This window comes from Chiloscyllium plagiosum, chromosome 17, assembly GCF_004010195.1.
Source record: "Chiloscyllium plagiosum isolate BGI_BamShark_2017 chromosome 17, ASM401019v2, whole genome shotgun sequence".
Taxonomy (NCBI): Eukaryota; Metazoa; Chordata; class Chondrichthyes; order Orectolobiformes; family Hemiscylliidae; genus Chiloscyllium; species Chiloscyllium plagiosum.
The window spans coordinates 24,821,783-24,838,110 of record NC_057726.1 but is presented as its reverse complement, the minus strand read 5'-3'; the positions used below and the strand labels follow the sequence as shown (position 1 = coordinate 24,838,110).

Here is a 16,328-nt window from a genome sequence, read left to right as displayed (position 1 = left end):
GAACACTCATCATTCATCCCATTGCAAAGTCTGCACCCCTTGCTTCTGATTCCATCTACCTCCTCTTCCATTCTCCCAGTTTAAAGCTACCTGCTTGAGTGCTGGCATTCTATTTGATGCTAAACTCACCACCCATCGTTGGTACCGTTTTCATCACAAAGGCTGCCTACTTCCATCTCTATACTTCGCCTTTCTCCAGCTCTATTGCTGCCCATCAGCAATAGAAACTTATTCAGCCATTTGTCATAGCCAAACTGCACCAATCTAATGCTCTCTTTGCAAGATGTCCAGCTTTCGCCCTCCATAAACTTTAGTTCAACTAAAGCTCTCCTGCCAATATTGTAGTTAGCACCAAATCACCCTTTTTTCCTATATCTCAAATTTAAAATTCTAACCAGAGTCCGAGTCATTATTGAATACCACCTTCTTTCCTTCAATGTATTTTTGTCCAATTAGATTTTGTGGTCTTTCAGACACTTTCATGCTAAGTATGAAAGTACCCAATTGTAAAAAAGACAGAAAAAAAGCTTGGCAATTATTCCACAAACTTTTATAAGTCAAAATATATTGTTTGTCACAGGGTTTATATTAAGTATTTTCATATTATTATGCCAATTCTCAATCAAATCAGAAATCAGATTTGAGTGCAAATAGAAACGTCCATTGTTTCACCTCCAACATTTCCGACTTAGCAGGGATCTTGCTGGGCACACAGAGAGGAAGACAGCTAGCCTTACTGAGATTTGAATTTGGCACTTCACATGTGGAGCCCACATCTTCCAGCATGTATTTCTTTGGGCTACCCCTTACAGAGACCTTTATTTTACAATCCCCACTGGGTGTGTATTCAGCAATGTATGTGGAAATCTGACATGGCTAACCTACTGCCTTCCCAACCAGGCCTGACCTATAATATGGCAGAAGAGGATGTGGGGGCTGTGGTGGGGGGGGGGCTGCCGATTGGGTTTGCTGGCTTCCCACTTAAAGCAAAATTAGTAGGCAATTGCATTTGCTAACAAACCATGTATATGCAATAGTACATTGGCTGCACTGTAAATTGGGTGGCAGGATTCAGAAGACTTTTTTTAAAAATAACTGTGGAAAAGGCATAAAGGAAGGTGGGGTGCAACATTTAGGGGAGGTGCTTTGGATTTTGTGCGAACCCCTCCCCTCCTCCCCTTCAAAGATGTACCACTTCTCCTTTGTTTCTCCCAGTCTGGATATCTCATTCAGGAATGCCGGTAGGCCAGGCGATGAGAGGAGCCACAGTCTTTCAAGGAGGTCTTGAGCTTCCAGCTACACCAATCGCCAACCTTCATTCTCCAGCTCTGATCGTTAAGTTGTTGCTTTACACATTTGGAGAGTCTAGTTCCTTCCTTAGCACAGTTCTCTGCCCTACATCTGACACACCCCTAACCAAATACCCCAGCAGCATTGGCTCTTTCCTGCCTTTTGAGTGAAATACATTTGAGGTGCCGTGCTTAAATTTATCCAAATATTGGGCTTATATATGCAAGGGTCAATATTTTCTACTTCCCAGATAACTATTGCTGCTAAGCTAACTTCTGCTGAATTCACACAAATTTTGAATTGAAGAAACATCATTGTAATATTTTTGGTTTGCCAACTCTGAATTTGGACTTAACCCACCCACCTCATTTAGGGTTCCAATAAAACTTCCATCATTTTCTAAAACACCAAGTTTATGATGAGGAGAACATCTGGAGATACATACAACAACCCGGACATTAATGAATAATCTCCCCAGTGTGTTTTACATTTTACAGTGGAGGCTTATAAATACACATAAAGCAATACATTTGTTGAGCCACTGACGTACCAGTCAGTAAATGCCTACCTCATTCTGTCTTGTTTGTTAATCAATCAAGACACCAATCAGTAAAACCTCACGTTCTAAGCTATTGTGCGCTGACTGCCCTGACTCCTCTCATCTTACCACACCAGAAACACAAGCGAGTTCAATGATTTTGTTAATTGCACACTGCACACAACATTGCCATCTTAGAAAGATGTCACATTACAGAATCAGACTTTCCATCTTAATATGTCTCAATGCTTATACCTCTTTACCAGCATCTGACAAAAAGCCACTTCACCAAGTGACAAAATGGCTTCAGAAAAACAAAAGACTCAAATAAAATGTTCTTGAAAAATATACCATAGAATGCATCCCTCAAAAGCTTGTTCTGGACATTCGTAATACAATTACAATCAACATGCTTACGCATTTATTAAAACTACAGCAAAGTGTTAGGAACAGACTAAAAGCAGATGATCCATCTTGTCTTACCACACTATCCCAGTTCTACACAGAGACCTTGTTCTTTTCACTGCTTTTCAAATGTTCCTAATGACAGAAGTCATACAACAATAAGTTGATTCTGATGTTGTCTGAGATTTACAAGATTTCTTTGCACCTACACAGAAGAACCAGCAGGTGATTTAAAAGGCTTATGGGTATTGCTTTGAAAAGGGGAAGGTCAGCAACTGATTTAAAGGCCATAATTCTACCAGAAAGGCATTGAAAGGCCCATTGTTGTCAGAAATGTGACTAAGAAAAGCCTGATACCAATTCAACAGGCCTGGTGGAAAAACAATTTCAAAACAGAACATCTGAGATTTTCATAAATAATGAGCCCACTATAATTTGAACGGATGCTTTGATAACCCAGAGAAGTTCAAAGGATGTCACAAACTGAGACTAAAATTTTATCAATTACAATCACCTGCACCACAGACCCTCAAGATTAATATATCCTCAGCTACTTGGTATTTTGTTATATTCATTCATTGGATGGCACGTCGCTGGCTGGGTCAGCATTTATTCTGATCCCTTATTGCCCAGGCGTTAGTTCAAGAGTAAACCATGTTGTTGTGGACCTGGTGTCACAGATAAGCCAGACCAGGTAAGGATGACAGATAAAGGACAATAGAGAACCAGGTGGGTTTTCAGACAATTGACAATGGTAGCTTAGTTAGCATCGGACTAGCTTTTTAATCAAAATTTTTATTGAATTCATATTCAATTTCTCCATCCGCCATGGTGAGATTCAAAGCAACGTTCCCAGAATATTAGTCTGAGACTCAGATTACCAATCCACTGACATAACCACTTTGCCATTGACTGCCCCAGGTTTTCAATAAAGTTTAAACAATTAATAGAATTGTTCAAGTTCAGTTTCAAAATACTTCACTGTAAAATGTGAATCAAAGCCTTTTGAAGATCCAATGATTGACAGAAGAGTATTACAAGCAAAACAACAAGGAATAAGAGTTGGTCACTCAACCCATCGAGCCTGCTCCACCATTCAATAAGGTCCTCGATGATCTGGTTTTAACCTCAACTCTGCATTCCTCCATATTCCCGATAATCTTTCATCCCCTTGGTAATCAACAATCCATCTACCTCTGCCTTAGAAATATTTAATGATTCTGCATCCACAGCCTTTTAAGGAAGAAAATCCAAAGACTCACAACCCTCTAAGAGAACAAAATATCCCCTCCTATTTTAAATGGGTGTCCCTTTACTTTTAAACTATGACCCCAGTTCTAGATTCCTCCACCAGAGGAAATATCAATTCAACATCCGCAAGATCAAGTCCCCTCAGGATCTTACATGTTTCTATTAAGTCACCTCTGATTCTTCTAAACTCCAGAGGATACAGACCTGGCCTGTCTAGCCTTTCCTCATAAGACTGTCTGCTCGTTCCAGGTGTTTAGTACACCTTTTCTGAACACATTATGATCATTCCATGAGTATAGTGACAAGAACTGTATAACACACCACATGCCATCTTACCAATGCTCTGTATAACTGAAGCATAACCTCCCTACTCATGCATTTAATTCTCCTTGCAGTAAACCATAACATTGCATTAGCTTCCTTGATTACTTGACGTACCTGCATACTAATCTTCTGTGATTCATATTGTCAACCTTTGTAATAATAAACTAAGTATTAATTGCAGAAGACCCAAAGAAGATTTTTACAAATTTAACATTTTACAATTGATAATGAGTTAATTAGTACATAACAAATACTATTGAGAGGAAACTAAGTTGCCATTAACAGACACATTACAGGGTGAATGAACTGTGAAATGAATAAATGAATGCTAAAACTTGTTTTAAAAAGAACCCTCAGAACATCCACTTTCACAGAGTTCAGTATGGTCCACGTGGTTGTGTTTCCTATGGGCTATGTTCTCAAATGGCATAACCAGCTTGCTATGTAATTAAGATTCAGGTAGGGGCTAAAGTGCAGAAATATGGACCTCACCATTTGCCACATCACCAAGTTCTTCAAATTCCATTTAGCCATATATTGGTGGTTTTTCCAGATGGACATTTTTTACACTGCCCATTTATAGGGTTTGGCTTCAGTATCAGAATTTTAAAAATGGAACTGAAATGACAATATCCTAACTCATAACTTCTCTAAGATACACATTCAATATTAGATGACTGGCATCAATTGCTACTTCAGTGTCAGTGTCATGAACAGCTCGCCAATTGGATGCAAAATTAGCTTGACAGTAGGAGACAGAGTGGTGGCTGAGGGTTTGTTCAGATTGGAGGCCTGTGACCGGCAGTGTGCCTCAAGGATTAGTGCTGCGCCATGGCTGTTTGTCATTTATATAAACACTTTGGATGAGAATATGAGAGGCATAGTTAGTAAGTTTGTGGATGATATCAAAATTGGACACTGAAGAAGATTATTGAAGAGCACAATGGGATCTTGACCAACTGGATCAGAGCACCGAGGAATGGCAGATAAGAATTTAATTCAGTTAAATGTGAGGTATTGTATTATGGAAAGGTAAATCACAGCAGGACTTACACAGTTAATGATAGAGCCCTGGAGAGAGTTATCCAACAGAGAGACCAAGGGATGTAAGTACCTAATTCATTGAAAGTGGCTTCACATTGGTAGACAGGGTACGTGATGCTTGCCTTCATCGGTCAGAGCATTGAGTATAGGAGTTGGGACTTCATGTTACAACTGCACAAGAAATTGGTTAGGTCAAATTTGGAGGACTGTCTACAATTCTGGCCACCCTGCTATAGGAAGGATGTTATTAAACTGGAAAGGATGCACAAAAATGTTACCAAGACTGGAGGGTTGGAGTTATAAGGACAGGCTGAATTTGTCCTTATTCCTTGGAACATAGGAGGCTGAGGCTCTATAACGGGTGACCTTATAGAGGTTTATAAAGTCATGTCATGCATAGATAAGATGAATAGACAAGGTCTTTTACCCAGTGTAAGGGAGTCCAAAACTAGAGAAGGTACGTTTAAGCTGAGAGGGGCAAGATTTAAAAAGGACACAGGAGAATGGTGCATCTATGGAATAAGCTGCCAGAGGAAGTGGTAGAGTTGGGTAAAATTACAACATTTAACAGACATTTGGACAGGTACATGGATGGCAAATGTTTAGAGTGATATGGGCCAAATACAGGCAAATAGGACTGGTTCAGTTTAGGAGACCTGGTCAGCATGGATAATTTGGGCTGAAGGGTCTGTTTCATTGTCATATAATTCTGTAAACAAAATGTCTTGCTCATTTTTATGACACTGGAGTACTTCCTTCCAATTCAGTCAGTCAATCTATTTCACCACCATTCAAGTATGTACATACTGTGAATGTGAAGATAAGCTTTATGATATTGGATTAAAATCACACCTATTGCAGGTAATCAATACATAGTATTCTGATCTTCAGCCAAAGTTCCAGTCTTTATTGATAGCCACCTACCAATTTATCATAAAACTGCAAGTCATAAATGGTTGTCTAGTTTGAAAAGAGAAAGTTAAACTTTAGACCTGATCAATACCAATCACACAACAATGCAAAACATAGCACATACACTGAGTACCAGTCATCTAGCTATAGTAAAGGAACCCCTATCAAATAATAATGAATAGCAGAGATGTGAATGGTTAGTTTGCTATTTCTTATACAGCTGCTCACAAACTAACAAGTGAATGGAGCATATAATTATGTAACAGAGTTTAGCACACTCATACTTTTCCATAGACCATCAATAATTCTAGTCCATAAGGGCAAACATTGTATGCAATATTCAGAAAATAACCAACATTCATATCCAAAAACAACATGTGACAATAGCTATTTGTGAAATGCTTCAGATATGTTTCTTTTTCGTCAGAAGACCTTATTTGACACTCAGAATCCATACAAGACTCTGAATGACTTGAAGTGCAGCCTGGTAGAAATGCTTTTGACACAAAGAGCAAGAAAGCAGAAAGATGCTATTTTGGTAACAACACTGAAAATCTCTTCACCTCTCCAATTCAAAGACACTCCTTAAAACCTATTAATTTGACCAAGCTTTCAATCACTCACCACAAGATTTTCTTCTTTAGATCAGTGTTAGGTTTTGTTTGATCACAGTCTTCTGAAGCACTTTAGGGCATTTCCCAATATTTAAGCTGCGATGTGTTACTGTGCTGCAGTAGTCCTCATCTCCACCATACACAGTACTGTAATGCAGTTTATCATCTCCTCTCTGTTCCTGCGATACATTGTAATCTATGCAATCCCATGATATCATATAATACAGTACATTCTATCTATTCCTGGAATGAATTATAAACAAGATTGTATGGATGAAAAAGACCATTTCACCCATGATCCATGCACACCAGCCAACACTGACTTTCTTCACCACAGTATCTGATTCTTAACTTTAGGATTTTTATCTACACTTCTCTGTGCAGAGGTCTTATAAACACAATTAAGATGTGGAGGTGCCATTAAGATGTTGGACTGGGGTGGACAAAATCAGAAGTGACATCACACCAGGTTATAGTCCAGCAGGTTTACTTGAAATCACAAGCTTTTGTAACACTGACCCTTTGTCGGGTGAAGATCTCACCTGATGAAGGAGCAGTATTCCAAAAGCATGTGATTTCAAATAAACCTGTTTGATGATAACCTGGTGTCATGTGCCTTCTGACTTTTACCGAAATTAATATCTTGATATCCACTACCTTTTCGACTTTTGCTTTATGAACCTGCAGCCCCTGTTGTACCCCTTGAATTTTAATTTAAAATAATTACCTATATTTTCCTTTCTTGCACGGATTATGATTCCAATTGATGTTATTATTGAAACCTGGCCTGATTTTGTTGTTAGCTTTAACAAGGTGATCTTTCACCGACACACAAGCACGCAATGCTGCAAATTTAGTTTAAACAAGTTTCTCATGCACAAGAAATGAAAATCAAACTACAATAAAACCAAACTATGTACAAATAATACAAATGTAAAGATTTCAGAGCATATAGAGCCAACAGCATGCCTCTACATATTCACACTCAACAGAATTCCCTTCTCTGTCACATCTGCAAGGGCTTAACGTAACACGTGCTTTAACTTCTGTCCTGAGCATCTGATAACCTCCTCCTTGAGTCTTCACACAACTGAACACAGACTAACTCAGCTTCAAATAATCCCTTCAGAGTACAACCAAACATTTCCGGTCTGCAATATTAAAACATTAAGGTAATCTATTTCTTCACAGTTATAAACTCTCTCTCTTTTTAAGGAGCAATTGTCTAATACAGCCACCTACAGCCATGACTTCTACAAATTTCCCAATCCAAAAAGACTTTCTTTAAGTTATGAATGCTTCACCTAAACCAAAAAAAACTTCCGTTGAAACCTAATGAACAATTGTTTACTCTGTTCACTCCTAAAAATGTTTCCAAAGTCAACAAATTGCCAATAGTCTCTATAAACTGTCTTTCTCAGATTATTATTATTTACAAGAAATCACCATGGTTACATAAATATCAACAAATTAATAACTAAACACCTTCACACACACACAAAACTCACATGTCACTAGCTCAATCTGAACTGGAAATAAGTGACATTAACATATAGATATATCACTCAACGCATTTTCATTACTGATCAAAAATTATCCCCATCCTATTTCTAGCATTAAAAGCGGGAACACACGGATGTTAAATGTAGAATTACATAGCAACCAAACTTTATATGGACACCACATCTCTTTACGTCCTTGATACCTACTCTCAATAAAATGCGTACGATCACATTTTCTTTTCTGGGTTTATGAATGATTTTCAAGTTATACTGTTGCAGAATTAAGCTCTACTGAGACAAACATAAATTCTTGTCCTTAAAACAGTTTCTTCCATATTGTTGATGATGTAAATTTCAAAATGATATCCAGCCAAGGTAAGAGTCATTGTCTCCTTCCTGTGCTGTAGCTAGTTTGAACAGCTTTGCATAATTTGGCACAGCTAAAACCAGTGAGGTTGTCAGCACATCTTTCAGGTTTTCAAAAACACTTTGCTACTCTTGTACCCACTCAGATTGCCTGTACTTCTTCAACAAATTTGTTAAAGGTGCAGCAAAAGTGTTGCAATTCAGAACAAACTTGTGATAAAATCTGATGCCAACGTAACACAAATTTTCATGCCAATCAGAGGTCCTCTCTCCACAGATGCTAGCAGATCTTCTGAGTTTCTCCAGAATTCTCTATTTGTTACAAAATTTCAAAAAATGGGAAAATCCAAAATAGCCTTGCTTTAATTTCTCTTGGCCTAGTTTTAGAGTGTGGTCCAAATAATTCACCTTTGTCTTTGCAAATTAATTCTGAGCCAAAGTTACACCAATCAAAGTATTCAGTTAAATAGTGTAAGTGTCCTTCACAGGTTTCGCGATAAACAACTGAATTGTCAACATAAAAAATATGCCAAGTCCTTCAGCGACTTCTTTGATTAAATTTTTGAAATGTTACTGGTGCATTTTTCATTCAAAACAACATGATGTTTTATTTCTTTGGCTCAGTCAACAAAAGGTACCAATACCCTTTTACAAGTCTATTTCAGGTTAAACATGGGCAAGGAAGCCTCTTCCTGATTACCACTTACCATCCTCCCGCCACTGGCGAGTCAGTATTCCTCCATGTTGAGTAGCGTTTGGAGAAAGCTCTAAGTGTGGTAAGGACACAAAATGTACTCCGGTAATGGATATCAATGTCCACCACCAATAGTGGCTCGCAGCTGCATTACTAATCAGGCTGGTCAGGTACTAAAGGACATAGCTACTAGGTTGGATCTGAGGAAACCAACAAGAGGGAAAAACATCCCTCATGCTTACTGATGTACTGGCTGCAGGTGCATCTCACCAAGACAGTATCAGTTAGAGTGACCGCTGCACAGTCCATGTGGAAACAAAGTCCCAACTTCACATTAAGAATACCCTTCACCATGGTGTGTCACACTACCTTTGTGCTAAATATTACAGACTTTGAACAGATATAGCAACTCAAGACTGGGCATCCATGAGGTGCAATGGGCCATCAACAGCGGAATTATACTCCAAAACAATCTGCAACCTCATGGTCTGGCGTTGCCCAGTCTTAAGCATTATCATCAAGCCAGGAGTTCAATGGAGAGTGCAGGAGGGCATGCCAGGTACAGCATCAGACACACCTGAAAATAAAATGTCAACCTGGTGAAGCTACAAAACAGGACTACTTGCATCTAGATTAGAGTGGTGCTGGAAAAGCACAGCAGGTCAGGCAGCATCCGAGGAGCAGGAAAATCAACATTTCGGACAAAAGACCTTCATCAGGAATAGAGCTTTTGCCCGAAACGTTGATTTTCCTGCTCCTCGGATGCTGCCTGACCTGCTGTGCTTTTCCAGCACCACTCTAATCTAGACTCTGGTTTCCAGCATCTGCAGTCCTTGTTTTTACCTAGGACTACTTGCATGACAAACAGCATAAGCAACAAGTGATAGACAGAGCTAAGAAATCCCACCACCAACAGATCAGATCTAAGCTCTGCAAACTGCCACATCCAGTTGTGAATGGCAATGGACAATCAATTCACTGGAGGAGGAGGCTCCACAAATATCCTGATCCTCAATGGTGGAAGAGCCCAGCACATCAGTGCAAAAGATAAGGCTGATGCATTCACAACTATCTTCATCCAGAAGTGCCAATTGGATGATTCATCTCAGTCTCCTCCAGTGGTCCCCAACATTACAGATGCTAATCTTCAGACAATTTGATTCACTCCACATGATACCAAGAAGCAGGTGGAGGCACTGAATACAGGAAAGGCTATGGGCCCTGACAATACTGGCAATAGTGCTGAAGGCCTGTCTCAGAACTTGCTGTTCCCCTGCCAAGCTGCTCCAGGACAGTTACAACACTGGCATCGATTCAACAATGTGAAAAATTGTCCAAATATGTTCTGTACACAAAAAACAGCACAAATCCAACATGGACAATTACCACCCCATCGGTCGACTCTCAATCATCAGTTAAGTAATGGAATAAACTTCATCAACTGTGCTATCAAGTAGCAACTGCTTAGCAATAACCTGCTCAGTGACACCCTCTTTGAGTTTTGCCAGGTCACTCAGCTCCTGATCTCATTACAATCTCGCCTCAATTCCAAAGGTAAGGAGAGAGTGACTGCCCTTCCCATCAAGGCAGCATTCCACCAAGTATGGCTTCAAGGAGCCTTAGCAAATCGGGAATGAATGGGTATCAGGGGTAAACTTTCCAGTGGTTAGTCATTCCTGGCACATGGGAAGATGGCTGTGGTTATTGGAAGTCAGTTAGCTCAGCTCCAAGACATCTCTGCAGGAGTTCCGCAGGGTCTTGTCCTAGGCCCAACTATCTTCACCTGCTTCATCAATGACCTTCCGACCATTGTATGTTCAGAAATGGGGGATATTTGCCGATGATTAGACAATGTTCAACAAGCATTTTGCGACTCCTCAGATACTGAAGCAGTTCATGTTCAAATGCAACAAGGTCTGGACAAAATCCAAGCTGGGGCTGACAAGTGTCAAGTAACTTTTATATCATACAAATGGCAGACAATGACCAAAAAGAGTCAATCTAACTACATGACAGTTAATTCTGTTACCATGACTGAATCCCCCACTGTCAACAACCTGGAGGTTACCATTGACTAGAGACTCATCTGGATTCACCACATAAACACTATGGTTAAAAGAGCAGGTCAGAGATTAGGAGAACAAGAAGAACAAAGAAGAACAAAGAAACTTTACAGCCCAGGAACAGGCTCTTCGGCCCTCCAAGCCTGAGCCGATCCAAATCTACTGTCTAACCTGTCGCCCAATTCCTAAGCATCTGTATCCCTCTGCTCCCCACCTACTCATGCACCTATCCAGACGCATCTTAAACGAATCTATCGCACCTGCCTCTACTACCTCTGCTGGCAATGCATTCCAGACACCCACCACCCTCTGTATAAAGTATTTGCCGCATGTATCCCCCTTAAACTTTTCACCTCTCACCTTGAAAGCTGGATCTCTTGTTATTGAATCCTTCACTCTGGGAAAAAGCTTATCTCCATCTACCCTGTCTATACCCTTCATGATTTTATAGACCTCAATCAGGGCCCCCCTCAATCTCCTTTTTTCTAATGAAAACAAACCTAACCTACTCACCTTTCTTCATAGCTAGCACCTTCCATACCAGGCAACATCCTCATAAACCTTCTCTGCACTCTCTCCAAGTGTCAACATCCTTGTGGTAATGTGGCGAGTAACTCACCTCCAAATTCCCTAAAGCCTGTTCACCACTTACAAGTCAGGAGACTGATGGAATACTCTCCACTTGCTTGGATGGTTGCAGCTCCAACAACACTCAAGAAACTTGATACCATCCCGGACAAAGCAGCCTGTTGGACCGGAACCAGCTCCATTTGCATTGACTCCGTCCACCACTGACACTCAGCAGCAGTGGTGTGTCTAATCTACAAGATGCATTGCAAAAAAATCATGGATGATTTCCCTTTACACTACTCACACCGGACATTCTCTCTCACTTCTATACAGTTTAAGTGAACAGTTGCTTCAATGCCTGGTCCTGAGCATCTCATGGCTTCTTCCTTGAATCTTCATATAAATAACGATAGACTAACTCAATTTCAAGTAACATCTTCAGAGTTCAAACCAACATTTCTGAGCTGGACTTTTAAAACTAAATTCATTGCGCTGAGGCATTCTGTTTCTTATCGGTTCTAAACTATTTATCTTCTTTCGGAGCAATTGTTTTATACATCGAGCTCTCGCTATAACCTCTGCAAACTGCCCAATGCAAAAACATTTTCTTCAACATGTTCACCTAAGCCAAATGAGCAATTCCCAAATCTTCTAACTGAAACCTAATGGCCAACAATCTCTCTGTTTGCTTGTAAAGATGTTCCCAATGTAACCAAATTGTCATTATGGTCTTTTTTTAAGGAAGAAAACATCATGGCTACAGAAATACCTACAGTTTAATCATTAAACACTGTCAGACACACAGACCAAAACCTATACGCCACTAGCTCAAATCCAATGCAAAACTATACAGGATTAAACATGTAAATCAAACCTTACATCATACTTATAGTGCACCAGGTAGTTTTTAACTTTTTGTGCATGAAACTGGCCACTAGTGAGCATCTTCTTGCCATTTGTTCCAAGAATGAAACCATTTAATTAAAGGATTGAGTCATTTAGTTGAAATTAAAACTATGAAATATGAACAGTAAATGATTGCTGTAGTACATCTCAACCATTTTGGTTCTGAGTTTACACTGAAACAACACCCAGGTAGATGTTCTGTTCCTACAATCAATGGTCGCCTGGATTAGCTAAAACCTGCTTTGTCTTTTATGGATCCAGGAGGAATATTCCAAGTTATTGGTCTCTTCAAAAGTATATTATAATAGTACAAGGAGGACAGAGTACAGGCACTCCTCAGCAGTCAAACATCAGAATACATGGACAGAGTAGACACATTTGGGATCATTAATAATTCACAGATTTGTAAAATCAAGAGGCCTGTCACCAAAAGACAGGCAGGCTGTGTAAAGAAAAGCTCTTTTCAAAATGACAGCAGCTGAAGCCTCTGTTATGTTGAGGCTGTAAATCTACTGACCCTACTTTAAGGCCATCACTACTTAATTACCACCAATTTTGACCAGCTCAAAATCATCCCACACCTCTCAGACCCGTGCTTTCAAGACCTGTCTCCAGTTTTCCTCATTACCTTGACAATAAAGATCAGTCTAATGGTTCTGCATTGGACTGCCTCTCATGCTTGAATGTCTTATTTGTCCCTCAGACACGAGAGCAGTATACAAGGTGTGGGCTGACCAATGCACTGTACAATTTCATCATGACTCTCTGTAACTTGTGGTTAAATATTTCCCTATTCTATTGACTTTGTTGATTGCTATTTTGCACTAGCTGAAAATGTTGAGTTCTAAGATTATCAAAACTCTTTCAACTGTTTTTAATCTGTGCCGAGTAAATCTTTACAATCACAACTGCAACAAAACCTGTCATACTTCAGTCCAATGTGCATTATACACAATAAGAAAAATGCAACAATTTAACATAAAACTACATTTGTGTCCAGATATTATACATCTGTGGAACAGGTTATTCATCTGATTTGCTCTGTGACCTTAGGTACATGCAAATAATCTGGCATGTTTGTCTATGAAACAACAGTGACTAAATCTTTTCATTTGTTGTGAACATTTTTGAGGTGCCATGGGAGTTAACAGATGCTAAACTACTGCAAGACTCCTCAAAATTGGGAAACCTAATGCAGATGGGATGAATACTTCACCGAGTACATCTTGCATTGTCTGCAAGTGCAACTATTGTAAAAGCTTTCCAATTTGTCCCCTTCTCATCACTCTAGCCTCTCCAGCATAGGCATTGTGGAGAAGCTCAAGAATATTGTCTCATTTCTCTTCTAGATATCCTACAATTCTGCAGTGTGAATAGCTTCAGGCTATAAGTATATGATCATTTTCAAAACTGTTTAATTTCACACCTGCCTCCAGGTTCTGCACCTCCTTCACACTTCATTCCCTCGTGTTTGTTTGAGGGGGACTACCACTTCCTCCACTATTTAGACATCCTTTGTTTCATTAATGGACAAATGCTTTGATATGAACGAGATTATTCTATGTCTGATCTTTACGTATTTATTTTGTTGCTAATTGTATTAATAATTTCCTCCTTGAACACAATCATTAAAATATCCCTCTTTAATTAAGATTTTGTCCATCTTCCCAAATACAGTATTATGTAGCTGGTACCAACTTTTGTTTTAAAGCATCTTGTGACAATAAGGGTACTATATGAGTACAGTTGGTGTTCGATTTTATCTGTCCATTTAGTATTTCAGAGTAAAGGGTACACACTTGAAAAGCAAATTGTCTGTTCATCCTGCAGATGCTAACTGATTTAGTGTATTTTTGAGGCATTTTCTGGTTTTCAGCACACTTTTGATCTCTTTCCTTGTCACTGGAACCCTTGCTCACTGACTAGTTACAACCTTGCCACACACTGCAGAACATTCCTTTATTTTCTTCATTTCTTGTTTCAGCCCAGCAACCCCATGACACTCCTTGACATTTACAATAACATAAACTGGTGGCTAGAGCCGCCCATCATGGGAGTGTGTGAGGGACCCGGGTACATCACAATGTACAATGTCAACCATCTTCTGGGAAAAATCACACCGTCTCCCCTGTGACTCTCCAGCTTTTCCTTCCATTCGGCGAACGAAGTGTGCATGTTTAAGATTGCCGTGACTACCATTCACTACTATGTCTTGTGTTGCCCCCTTTTACTACTTTGGTAAAAGTATAATGAAGTTCAGTTTTTTTTTCAAATCTCACCAGTCATGATTTGGGATGTCTGGTTGGCATGGATGGATTGGACCGAAGGATCTGTGCCACTTTCCATGTCCATGTTCTAAGTTCTAAAATGTATCAAGAAGGAGGTGTCCACCATAAAGGATATTCCAGATTGCTCTCCAATCATTCAGCAAACCTCATGAGATTAGATCTTGAATTCAACAAAGCTCTTTTGTGTTAATGATGCCTTGCTGCCTTAAAACTAAACTGGAGATGAAATGCAAGATCACCAATTCAACTGTCACTTCTACCCTGACTTCTAACAAAAGGGTGGTTCAATAATTCTACTCAGTGCAGCAGTGACAATCAAGTGATGCATTTGTCATGTGCATTTACAAGTTGATGAGATATTCTATACAGTACTGTTACACACAGTCTAGGTTGATGTATTTGAAGCAGGTAAAATTCCTACTTCACAAATAAAGCGTGATCTTCACTAGTGAGGGAAAAGGAAGACAACATAAAGGGTGGTAGATGTTTGAAACTCTCTTCCACAAATAGCTGTGGATGCAGGATCAGATTTAAAATCTGACATTGATAAATTTTTGTTAAACAAATATATTAAGATAAATGGGCCAAAGGTAGGTAAATGGTGTCAGGACACTGATCAGCCATGATCTCATTGAATAGCAGAACAGGAGTGAGGGGCTAAATGGCCTACTGCTGTGTCTATGGTCCCAGCAAAAAAAAAGATTACATTTACAGGTAAGAAAGTCTTTATACTGTGCATTTTCAAAACTTCATGATTTCCTCAAAACACGATGGGTATATGAATATGGGCCAGGTGCTGGCAGGTGGGACTAGATTGATTTGGGATGTCTGCTTGGCATGGATGGATTGGACTGAAGGATCTGTTTCCGTGCTGTACATCTCTATGACTCTATGACTCTCTCTGAATATTTCTCTGCTCTCATTTGAATAAAACTGCTACTTATGGCAGGTGAACAGTCTCTTGATACTGAACAGAATCATCATGACTCTAGGGTAGAGGTAGAACCAACAATGCACTAACTCAGAAGCGAAAACACGACCAATGAGCTATGAATAAACATCCACTGTCATACAACTGCACTGCTGAACAAGTTTTGAAACATGGGACTGGTATATTCTGTGCAGAAGTAAAAACTTCACTAAAATTTCTTAAAAGGAAAGGTGCCAGAGTTTGTGGTTCTAATTATGCCTTAAGGTCTTAGTTAATTGACAGTATGTTTGTTTTTATTCTAAATCTATCTACTCTCTTTTAATGATTCACAGTGATTCATTTTAAAATAAAAGGATAAGTGTTGATTACCTATCTTTAAACATGATTAGTTTAATATTTAAGTCTTGATTTGAAGCTTTCATTTCCTTGGATCCACATCCAAGTCAAAACTTCCAGTTTGAATTTACTGGTGACAGAAAGAAAAGATATACAATAAAAAATAATGATCCTGTAGCTGCAGGCATGAAGTACAATGTAGAGAATACTGTTTCAACTTGTTTCTCACATCAGCAATTTGTACTGTAAGTGGGCAAGACTCCAAGCACCTTGATGTGGGAGGGAGAGAGGCCG

The 16,328-nt window shown here is 39.4% G+C and overlaps 1 protein-coding gene across 2 annotated transcripts in view; it reads right to left on the bottom strand.

The window, feature by feature from the left end:
- The window catches only part of zfhx3b (zinc finger homeobox 3b), a 541,496-nt gene that overhangs the window by 450,106 nt on the left and 75,062 nt on the right, over window positions 1-16,328 (bottom strand). The window contains exon 1 of one of the 2 annotated variants that reach the window (XM_043706690.1): window positions 13,108-13,125. The exons of the other annotated variant lie outside the window; for it this stretch is intronic. The gene's annotated coding sequence lies outside the window, so the exon portion shown is untranslated. Of the gene's footprint in view, window positions 1-13,107; window positions 13,126-16,328 lie in introns of those variants that run through there. 2 annotated transcript variants of the gene reach the window in all.